Source organism: Mycetomoellerius zeteki, unplaced genomic scaffold (genome assembly GCF_001594055.1).
Source record: "Mycetomoellerius zeteki isolate Tzet28-1 unplaced genomic scaffold, Tzet1.0 scaffold498, whole genome shotgun sequence".
In the NCBI taxonomy this organism is placed as follows: Eukaryota; Metazoa; Arthropoda; class Insecta; order Hymenoptera; family Formicidae; genus Mycetomoellerius; species Mycetomoellerius zeteki.
Genome location: NW_017257498.1, coordinates 94973 through 101769, shown reverse-complemented (window position 1 = coordinate 101769; position 6797 = coordinate 94973). Strand labels below are relative to the sequence as shown.

Below are 6797 nucleotides of genomic sequence, written 5' to 3'. Positions count from 1 at the left end.
ATGTCGACCATTTTTAATACTCTGGTTAGTAACTTTGCGATACTGACTTAAGCCGGTTGCGCTTCTCTGATATCTAGGACTCTACTCGAATCCACCTTGAAATTTCAAGGTGGAAAATTTTCCCCCTGAGGTGCTACTCAGTAGAGTTTCCGAACGGTTTCACCTCTGTCACCTCGGTACAACCCGAACGTTTCCAAACGGCGTGAGCAAGAAGGCTAGAACTAAGGAGGATCAACTCGCGTGGTGGGGGTGAGTCAAAAAACGTCCGCAGCTATTCACACGATGTGCAGCGGCACTGCGCATTGTGTGAAAGTTCGATATAAGAGCGACAAAGTGACGATTATAGAACGACAGAGCGACGACTATATAGAGCGACAGAGAGGACTAATGAAGCCCAAGAGTGGGGGAAGTTATCCGTCGCCACTTTTTGCCTCACCCCCACTACTGCTATTGGCACAAGTTGATCCTCCTTAGTTCTAGTCTTCTTGGGCGTGAGTTCACCCGAGTGCACCCGGGTGAAGTTTCCGAACGCAGCCTTATGGGTGTTGAAAGCAAGCGACGATGTCTCACAAGAGAGAAAGAATGAGAGAGAGAGAGAGCATTCGTCGGCAAAAACAGTCTAAGTGATTTAATTAAATTTTTCAAATTCTGTCGTACAGTGTTACGAATTGCGCGGTTTGGACTTCCCGCGTGCATGCATGTCGGCGCGCGCGACAAGCGACGGCGCTTGTGTCGAGCGTTTATGGCGTTGCCCGGCCCCGCTGGGTGGCGCTGTGGTGCAGCTTCTTTAGCGGCCATAACACCTCCAGCGGACATCTTGTAGCGACCATGACACCTCCTGGCGGACAAACCATGTTGTGAGGACGTGCCCTAACGAACGAAAAGTTGGAAGCGAATCACTAGTACTCGCAACGACATATAGGCTACGTTTACACCGTGCATTTAGGCCGTGGCCTATACAATAGACGTCCTTGTTTAAACTACAGGATAAACAAGGACATCTATTGTATAGGACGCGGCCTAAATGCATAGTGTAAATGTAGCCAAAGACTTTCTACGAGGGATAGGCGATAATCGCGGCGAGAGGGTGTCTTTTGACTTTGACTAGTTTCGTCGTGACTCGAGTATGTTCGGCTCTCACGTGACTACCCACGTGACTATCATATAGTAATCAGTGGTTCTCAATTTTTCGTTTCAAAATTCTTTCCATCTCTAACTGTTCCTCATTTTTTTGCTAGTTCTATTTTTGCATTTAAAAACAATGCAAAAACTCATTTTTAGAAACGTAACTTTGCTGTAAAATGCCGTAAACAGACCAAAACAGATATGAGATGAGAACCGTTGATAAATATAATATGTAAGAGGCGAAGTAGTCGAATGTTAGCGAGTCTCGGCGAAATAAGCCGACGTCAAAAGAGGGAGGCTATGGTGGGATGGCTCCCGTCTTGCCCCGATTATCACACCCTCCCTTGCCCAAAATAGCAACTCATCCTCCGTCTATATGTCGTTGAATACTCGCGGCTAATGGCGAAAGAAACGACATCTCTCTCGCGCGCGATCATCGAACAAAAAAACAACGGTAGCGAACAGCATTTTTCTGTTACTTCGAAACTTTGAATAAAGATTACTTTTTGTGTTTAACTGTGGCGATCCTTTTTCCTCGTCCGGATACTCTTAGCATAAATATAACGTAGAACGCTACAGTTAAATTGGTGACCCATACGTGATCATCCGAAAGCGGACGAGGAAGAACGCTGGTTTGACACAAAAACGCGGCAGTCATTGTGAAACGAAGTGAGTGAACAATCTCCAAACGAACTAACCATAAATTTCGACGCGAAATGCCGACCGACCGCTTGCCGACCCGAACTCCCGGCAGTTCGACGCCTCAAGGAATCAACCCGATTGATGCAGCGGTTGGGGCCGCACGATATGACACCCATGATGTAAGAAAACAAGGTGTACCATTGCGCATAATGTTTTCTTACATCATGATGACACCGGGAGCCCGCAGGATGAGGTCAACCTGACGCAAGTGATAAAGCTACCGCCATTTTGGAAGGACAACCCACTTCTGTGGTTTACGCAAGTCGAAGCAATTTTTGCACTCTCGCGAATTACCGCCAATGAGACAAAATTTCAGTACATTATAGTCAACCTCGATCAAACCATTTTACCTTTCATTTCAGACATCCTCGCTACGCCACCGGCGCAAAATAAGTACGAGAGTTTAAAAACGCGCATTATCTCGTCATTCGACGAAACAAACGAATCCAAGCTGAGACGATTACTGCGTGGACACGAACCAGGCGACGAGAAACCCTTGCATTTTTTGCAGCGTTTAAGGAACCTAGCCGCAGGACAGTGCAATAAAGCCGTCCTGAGAACGTTATTCTTGGAACAAATGCCAGAAAATGTTCGAAGCTTACTCACTATTAGCGAACTCGCCGATCTCTCAAAACTTGTTCTACAAGCCGACCGAATAGCAGACGTCACACGTAACACGGTCGCTGTTGTCAGTGCCAACAACCCAAAAGCTCACGACAAAACTTCCAAAGAAGGCACCGATATTCAAAAGTTGAAGAAGATAGTTGAATCACTGACTCGGGAAGTAAAACGAAACACACAGCGCAGTCGATCGAAATTGCGCGAACGAGGACGTTCAAAGGAATGGAAAGCTAATGTTTGTTATTACCACGATCGATTTGGCGAACAAGCCAAGAACTGTCGCTCCCCATGTACGTTCAAGAAGCCCAAAGCTAAACCGGAGACGATAGAAAACTAGAGTTATCATCGCGCATCAAGACGGTCGCGGTCGGCGCACACCAAAGAAGCCGCCTACTCATTGCAGATAAGAAGACTGGCACGCAATTTCTAGTCGACACGGGTGCAGACATCTCAGTTCTCCCAAAACGGGACGTAAACCAAAGCCTACCGATTCAATGTTATACGCAGCAAATGGCACAGCCATACGCACATACGGGACAAAGCTGGTCACCGTAGATTTCGGCTTACGTAGAAGATTGAATTGGACATTTACCGTAGCCGACGTCTCACATATATTAGGCGCGGATTTCCTATGCCATTTTAATTTGTTACCTGATTTGCGAGGTAGAAAGTTAATCGACGAAATTACAAACGATAGGTAAGATGATACAAACGACTACACCGTCCGTCTCAACAGTGGGATCCAACAATCGGTATCGTACGCTACTCAAGGAATTCATCCAGATCACCAAACCAATTAGCATCAAGGAACCAAAGCATTCCGTACATCACCACAACGTGACTAATGGTCCACTGGTAGTTGAACCTGCGAGGCATCTATCTCCCCAGAGATACAAGGCAGCCAAAGCGGAATTCGAGCAATAGATGGAGCAAGAAATCTGCAAGCCGTCCAGCAGTCAATACGCTAGCCCACTACACCTCACACAAAAAAAATCAGGTGAGTGGAGAGTGTGCGGAGATTACCGCCGACTGAATAAAAATACAGTACCAGACAAATACCCGATACCGCACATTTAGGATTCGCACACAAATTCCGTGGTTGCAAGGTTTTTATAACACTGGACCTTACTCGTGCATACCACCAAATCCCAGTTGCACCCGAAGACCGTCCAAAAACAGCTATGATCACACCTTTTGGATTACACGAATTCATAGTAATGCCGTTCGGCCTGTGCAACGCCGCACAAACATTTCAAAGGATACTGTGCTATGAGGATTAGATTTTTGCTATTGTTACATTGACGACATAATCATCGCTTCAAAAGACGACATTCACCACAAAGAACTTACGTATCGTGTTTGAATGTTTACGAGAATTCGGACTCTTCATTAACGTCTCCAAGTGTATCTTCGGAGCAGAAGAAGTTCAATACCTGGGTAATTCGGTAAACACCGAAGAAACTAAACCTCTAGAACATCGAGCCAAAGCGATCCTAGAGTACCCAAAACCATCGCGGAACTACGCAGGTTTCTCGGAGTCAATTACTACAGACGATTCATGAAAGGAGCAGCTTCGGTTCTAGCACCACTCAACGCATACCTCGGAGCAAAAAAGAAAGATAGACGTCCCATCGAATGGAATCCAGACACTGAACGAGCCTTCGATGAATGCAAGCGACAACTGACGAACGCATCGCTATTGGCACACCCTTCAGAAGACGCGTTATTAGCACTAAAAACGGATGCTTCAGACACGGCGATCGGAGCAGCACTCGAACAATTTCACGACGGAAAATGGGAACCACTCGGTTTCTATTCGAAGAAACTCAGCGAAACTCAAACCAAATACAGCACCTACGATAGAGAGCTGTTAGCTATCTACAACAGCTTAAAGTTCTTGAGGCACATGGTAGAGGCATGACAAGTAATAGTGAAGACCGACCATAAAGCACTAGTTTACGCTTTCAATCAAAAATCCAGCAAGGCATCACCGAGACAGCTTCGCCAGTTGGATTTCATTGGGCAGTTCACAACAAGAATAATCCACATAGCGGGAACCGATAACACTGTCGCGGACGCGTTATCACGGATCGAAGCGATAGATATGCCTGTAATTACGACGACGGAAGAGCTCGCCCAAGCACAGACCAACGATATGAAACTAGAAGAATTGCTGAAACCAAAGGCATCCTCACTCCAGTTGAAGAAACTACGAATCGACAACACCGACAACGTGGTGTATTGCGACACTTCCGGAACCGATGTTCGTCCTTATGTATCAAGCAGTTTGCGGAGACGCATTTTCAACGCCACTCACAACCTTGTACATCCTAGTGGAAGGACGACAAGCAAGCTGATCTCCAAGAGTTTCGTATGGCCTAACCTAAACAAAGACGTTACCGAATGGGCCAAAACATGCCTTCACTGTCAACGCAGCAAAATACATAAGCACAACCGCAACACACTAGAGCGTATAGATATTCCACTCGTTTTCATCAGATACACATCGATATCATCGGACCATTGCCACCATAAAAAAACATGCAATACTGCTTAACAATGATCGACAGGTTCACTCGATGGCCGGAAGCGGTGCCCATCCCGGATATCAGTGCGGACACCGTCACCACTGCATTCTACACAAATTGGGTCGCAAGGTTCAGAGAACCGGCGGTCATAATCACAAACAGAGGATCACAGTTTGAGTCACAATTATTCCAGGCTTTGACCAAACTCATCGGAAGCAAAAGAACGCGCACGACGGCATACCACCCCGTTTCAAATGGAATGATAGAGCGATGACACAGGTCTCTAAAAACAGCGATAATGTGTCACAACACTAGCAATTGGACGGACGTTTTACCCACGGTTCTACTCGGACTTCGAACTAGCTACAAAGAAGACATTAAAAGCAACAGCAGCTGAACTCATATACGGCCAAACTCTTCGATTATCAGGTGAGTTCTTCTTTGGTGAAGAACAACCCAGGGATCCTCAAATATTTGTAGAAAAGTTCCAAGAGCACATGAGGAACATTAGAGCCTCACCGACAATGCATCATTCCAAGAAAAGAGCATTTATCCATAAGACGCTACACTCATATACGAGTACACACGTCTTCGTCCGAATCGACGCTGTCAGAAAGCCATTGGAACAACCTACGAAGGCCTGTACAAGGTACTTGACCGACCGTCAGACTATTGGCTGCGTTCCGTTTCACGCATGATGCGCATTTTTTATCTTTGTTGTTCACCGAATGTTAAACAAGGATAAATGATGCATTATGCACATCATGCGTGAAACGAAACGCAACCTATGTATTCATGGTGTAAAAGGCCAACCTACAAGCATCTCTACCGAAAGACTTAAACCAGCATTTTGCGAAACGTTTGCTACCGAATCAAACGACCCAGCGCAAAAGGCGAACACAGACATCGCAGAATCCAACTCTACCCTCACAACGTCTTCACAACCAGTAAGGATATACGCCGGACCTAAGAAACGCATCACTTTCGCAACTTAATAATCCAAGTTACTCGGGGGGGAGTAGTGTAGCGGCCATGACACCTCCAGCGGACATCTTGTAGCGACCATGACACCTCCTGGCGGACAAACCACATGTTGTGAGGACGTGCCCTAACGAACGAGAAGTTGGAAGCGAATCACTAGTACTCGCGGCCAATGGCGAAAGAAACGACATCTCTCTCGCGCGCGATCATCGAACAAAAAAAACAACGGTAGCGAACAGCATTTTTCTGTTACCAGATGTACAAGTATGAAATGCGGATTTTTTCCAAAAAAAAAAACGTTAAATCCGGAAGAATGATAAAAAGTGGTTTATTCAAAGTATGCTCCATTGCTAGTTACACATTTTTCCCATCTTTCGGGTAATTTGTGGATACTACACCAGTAAAAATCTTCCCTTTTTGCCGCGAACTATTCATCGAGCCATTTTTTCACATCTTCGTACGAACCAAAGCGCTGCTCAGCAAGTGCGTGACCCATTGATGCAAACAAGTGGTAATCAGAAGGAGCCAAGTCTGGTGAGTAAGCCGCATGGGCTAGCACTTCCCAGCTGAGTGCTTCCAACGTGTCGCGAACTGGTTTTGCCGTATGTGATGGAGCATTGTCATGGAGGAAAATAATCTTGTGTTGCCTTTTTCGATATTCTGGTCGTTTTTCGAATAGCGAACGGTTCAAATCGATCAATTGTTGTTGGTAGCGTTTGGTATTAACCGTTTCACCAGGCTTTAACAGCTCATAATAAACCACACCCTTCTGGTCCTACCAAACACAGAGCATCGTCTTCCTGCCAAAGCGATTCGGTCTTGCGGTCGATGTGGATGGGG

At 46.0% G+C, this 6797-nt stretch overlaps 1 protein-coding gene and 1 long non-coding RNA gene across 2 annotated transcripts in view; both read right to left on the bottom strand.

Annotated features, from left to right (window-relative positions):
* Positions 1–6797, bottom strand: part of LOC108727469 (extended synaptotagmin-2) — a 66445-nt gene that overhangs the window by 41812 nt on the left and 17836 nt on the right. The gene's annotated exons all lie outside the window — the stretch shown is intronic.
* The window catches only part of LOC108727485 (uncharacterized), a 25129-nt gene that overhangs the window by 2835 nt on the left and 15497 nt on the right, over positions 1–6797 (bottom strand). The window contains exon 2 of the long non-coding RNA XR_001936851.1: positions 5539–5544. This is a non-coding gene — a long non-coding RNA (uncharacterized lncRNA). The remainder of the gene's footprint in view (positions 1–5538; positions 5545–6797) is intronic.